The sequence below is a fragment of the Miscanthus floridulus genome, chromosome 12 (genome assembly GCF_019320115.1).
Source record: "Miscanthus floridulus cultivar M001 chromosome 12, ASM1932011v1, whole genome shotgun sequence".
NCBI classification, from domain to species: domain Eukaryota; kingdom Viridiplantae; phylum Streptophyta; class Magnoliopsida; order Poales; family Poaceae; genus Miscanthus; species Miscanthus floridulus.
The window spans coordinates 66,278,543-66,283,300 of record NC_089591.1 but is presented as its reverse complement, the minus strand read 5'-3'; the positions used below and the strand labels follow the sequence as shown (position 1 = coordinate 66,283,300).

Sequence of the window (4,758 nt, the reverse complement as noted above, 5' to 3'; positions counted from 1 at the left end):
ATCGTCACGACGGAGGAAGGGTTGGTGCAGGCTCCCGCCGCCGTCCAACCTCTCCACTTCACCGGCCTCGACGCAATCGCCAGAGATGGAATACTAAGTTAAGAATAATCTTCAGCCATGTGCTAAGCAAAAGAAGAAACTAACAAGCATGTGCATTGAGGCAGTAGAATAAGTCAAACCCAGCTCCTTCATAAATAATTTATAACTTGAATATGAAATAAACACGAGAAATCAGAAAATCACTACAAATGTGTACTCTCTCTCTCTCTCTCTTGGCAATGTTTCATCAATAGACACACTATGGATGTGCATAGTTTCATTTTTTAAAACTTCTAATTATGTTTTCAATGGGATTTTCACGATTGCACCGAAGATGTAGTTTGCACTGAATATTTTGCTACAAAACATACCGATAAAAATGGTTAGATAAAAGGAAAAGTAATACTCTCATACTCCAATTAGCTTAATAAGTTATACAACAAAGAATTATTCAGAGAAGGAAAACTAAGTTAGGGATAATCCTCGGCCATGTGGTAAGTAGAAGAAGAAACTAACAAGCATGCACACTAAGGCTGTAGAATAAGGCAAACCCACATCCTTCATTAAAAAACTTATAGCTTGAATTTGAAATATACATGAGCAATCAGAAATCACTAGTGGTTCTCTTGCAGAAATAGAATCGAGAATGCCCTGCACAGTGGGCAGCTACTAATGGGCATGAGTTGCAGTTCCACCATACGCCTAAAACACAAAATGATATGCTAAAATTAGACTGTAGAGGCCACAATACCAGCACGAGCTGTAGCCTAAGCATCTTTTTTTTCCACACCGGTAAAACCGAATTTCATTACCATGGCAACGAAAATTACAGATAGTATCAGTTCGGAACCTGTAGCATAAGCATCTGCAAGGCCAAGGTATAGAGTCCTTGTGATAATCGATGAACTTCAATTTGAAACTCTTGTCTCCTAATTTAGTGAATGTGCAAAAGCTCATATTGCTATTCAGCAATCCCTTTTCCTGGAGGATCTTCATGACATAATGCCTGGGTCATTAGTCGCTTCTCGAGGCTCATTGAGAGCAGTATAGGTCTTTCCACAATGTACCATGGCTCCACCATAGCCTCATTGACTAGGAACTCAATCTTGCACTAGAAGAATCTCGTGAGAGATTCCTAATAAACCAGGCACCTTAGACACTGCAATTGAAACCTCAGACTCAGAACAACCAAGATTCCTCTTAAAGAACTCAAACTTGGCAGCAAGCTTCTCTTTGGACATATAGGAAACAATGAACATTGCATGCCCGAACAACCCCGAAGTAGGAGGCACCCCAAGTTGTTCCGCCCGAAGCAGAGGCTCCCTCAAGCGTTCCAGGTTGAAGGTAAGCACCCGCAGAACGTTTGAACATAGCTGGACAATATCTCTAACACCCCACTAACGAAGCAACGCGATGTTAGGCTCGATTAGCCTCTCAAGACTAATGCTGAGGAGGCTCCCATTCCTCTTTGCGGCCAACAGGGCCTTCTACAATGAGTCGTAGAAGGAGATGAAGAACTCGAGCCTAGAAACGACGTCGCTCTAGCGGAGAGAGCGTGAGATGACTAGGAGGAAGCGAACGATCTGGGGAGTAGACAGACCGACGTGGTGGCGGAGTGCGAGAAGGCAGGGGGCGATGGTACTCATGGAAGCACGGAGGAGGAGAGGGTCCATGGAGACGACGGCGACACTGTCATCGTGGGAGAGGCCGGCGCCGGAGAGCAGGGCGAGGATAGCATCAGGATTGAAGGCGGAGTTAAGGCGGGAGCAGGAGAGCTCATCCAGTGATCTCCTGGATCCAATGCATAATAACTCGCGAGACACCTTCTTGGACACCTTGCGGGCTTAGGCTAGAGCGAGGCCGCATGCATCGACGAGGTAGTCCTCGAGGGAGAAGGGTGCGGGGGACGGTGGCCGTGGAGGTGGAGAGGAGACGGCACGCGCGGGAGTGGATGGGGGAGGGACGCGTGGAGGCGGCACAGAGCAGAGGGAGGAGGCGATTTCAGAGGCGCAGCATGACGGTGGCGAAGGGGAGGGGATTAGGCCATCGACCACGAAAGCAAGTAGTGGACTAGCCGCGTGAGGGGAAAGGGATACCACCTCAGACTCAAACGCAGGAGGGTTCGACGTGCTCCGTGGCCCCGCAGGATGAGCTGATGAGGTGGCCATGGCCTAGACGTGGGGAACCATGGGAGAGTCTGCTGCCGCCTTGACGCCGCAGCTCGGGGCCCCTGCATGTAGCGCCCGCACAGCCGCTCTGTGCTTCCGCTAGCCCTACGGTCGGCGTGGTCGCTGGTCGTCTACGTTGCTGCTCCTTGACTCGGGGGATATTTAACTTTTTATCATTATAAAGAATGTCACCTCTTCAGATATCACTCTTAAAAATTGCTCCTACATATTTATCATCGAGAGAGAAGAATTCGTAACTTTAAGTCATTTTTGCATACGTGGCAGGACACATAGGGAAGCCAGCGTGTCTGTGGGGATGCGAAATGACTTGGTTACCCCTCATCTATTTCTTCTTCGTCCATCTCATCCTCATCGCTTGGTAAAGATGCATCTCGGCCTACGCGCCTCTCAGCTCTGCCTCCTCCTCCCTCCTAGACGTGAGCAGCAACAGTTGGCGCCCATGGTGTAGACTATCGAGGCAAGGCCTCTCGTGGCAGCATTGTCCTATGAGCGGGGCATGGGTAGGCCTCCCCAGATGGCTTGCAGTTGGCGTGCGGTGGACCAGGCCTGGGACACGCTCTAGGACAGGGACCTGAGGTGGGTGCTGGAGCCGGCGCCGCTGCTGCTCCGGTGGTGGTGGCCATGGCCATGGCCGTGGGCGGCTTTTTCATTGGTGGTGTTGGCAGGGTGACCGAAGGAGCGATTGCGCTGGCCGACGATGCCCCTGCTGTCCCTGTCGTCGAGCATGAGGATGGTGAGGTCGGTGAGCGCCTTGTGGGCACGACGGATCTGGGCCACCCCGAGCAGTGACGAGGAGGCGGATACAGAGGCGGAAGAAGAGGAGGAGGCGAGGACGACTGTTGCGATGGTGAGGTGCTTTCGCCACTGGTGGACGAGGTCGAGGCCGTCACGGGCGGCGTTGCAGAGGTCGAACGCCTTGACGGTGCGGTCGAAGAAGTCGACGACGAGGCGAGCGAGCGGGGGCTGCACGGCGGGCGAGACCTCGAAGCCGAAGAGCAGGGCGCGAAACTCCTCGAGGCAGAGGAGGAAGGCGTCGAGGAAGAGGCACGTCCAGGCGAGGGAGAGGACGTCGTTGGCCGGGGGCGCGAAGAAGGTTGGTCAGGAGCTCGGACGACGCGGTGCTAGAAGGCGTCGGTGGCGTCGTTGGGCGGCGACTGGGAAGGAGTGGATCTGGTTCTGCTCCCGGCGGAGCGACCAGCCGATGGAGGACAGCGGCGCCGCCGCCGGTGACGAGGAATCGGTGGTCGGCATTGTGCCTCGCATCGGGGTGGGTCGAGGACTGGGGGAGGGGAGCGTCTGTTGGGCTGGACGACTGGCTGATTGCTTTGATTAGTTGCTGATGCGGGGGAAGCTGGCTCGTCGGTACCGGCAGCGACAGCGCACGAAGAGACGCGGCACAGCTCGTCTGTGGCCGGGGATGCGCGTCCTCCACCGGCGAGGAAGCAGAGGAGCACGAGCACGAGGAGGCATGGGGCCGCCATGTTCGTCACCGGCGCCGAGGAGGTCGTGGTCCTGCGCATGCTCCAAGGTGTCGCCTTGTTCGTCGCCGGTGTCGGGCGCGACCGTGGACCTGCAGGTCGTGGCCCCGGCTGCCTCGCCCCCCACTTCCCCTATGTCCTGTCAGCCGCCGCCATGGACCCCATCGTCAGCCATGGCCGGAGCTCGAGCGAGGAAGGGATAGAGATACAAGGAATAGATGAGGGGCAAAAATGTCATTTTCCGTGGCTGGTCTATGCTGTCAGGTTGAGTTGGCGTGCCACGTCAGCGAAAATGGCAAGAATGTATCAAATGCTCTCTCGATGATAAATATATAGAAGCAATTTTAAAAGTGACTACCTAAAGAAATTACATCCGTTCTAATGTTAAAAAGTTAAATATCCCTTTGACTCGTGGGCGAGGGAGGCAGTCGAGACGTCACGCGGGAAGAGGGAGCGGCGAAGCCCTTGGAGCTGGGCTCCTGGAGAAGGCCGTGTCGTTGGTTTGGAATCTGAATGCTGGGCAGCGAAATGGGTACATGACTTGGGCCGTTGGTTTGGAATCTGAATGCTGGGCAGCGAAATGGGTACATGACTTGGGCAGTATGGACCGGGCCATCAAAATCTAAGCAGAGTTACTCAAAATCTAAAGGAAATATAGTTGGGCCTAGGCCTTGCTGGCCATGATGAAGATTTGCATATGGGCCAATTCTCTACCATCACAAAACTGTCCCCTTTCTTCTACTAGCACACGCGTTTGGCGAGTGGCGACAGTGCGCTCTCCGATCAGCTTCAGCTTCTCTCTAAACCAACGGGCTTGCCGAGCGGCCGGCGTGCGCGTCCGACCCGATCCCGTGCCGTGCTGCGAGCATCACGGCGTGCCCCAAGCGCCTGTGCCGGCTGGTGCTGCTACAGATCGGGACTCGGGAATACAGTGCCGCCGAACGTCAGGACAGGCCGCCAGGCGCACGTCGAGGCCGTCGCGGCTCGCGCGCTTTCCACGCCCCATGGCGTCTGGCGGAAAAAGCATCAGCGAGCGCGATTGCGAGCGCGGC

General features: G+C 54.5%; 2 pseudogenes; both read right to left on the bottom strand.

The window, feature by feature from the left end:
• Window positions 1-708: 708 nt before the first annotated feature.
• Window positions 709-2,569, bottom strand: LOC136496024 (uncharacterized; annotated as a pseudogene).
• Window positions 2,570-2,615: 46 nt separating this feature from the next.
• LOC136496023 (protein BYPASS1-LIKE-like) lies at window positions 2,616-3,491 on the bottom strand (annotated as a pseudogene).
• Between the last annotated feature and the right edge of the window lie 1,267 nt (window positions 3,492-4,758).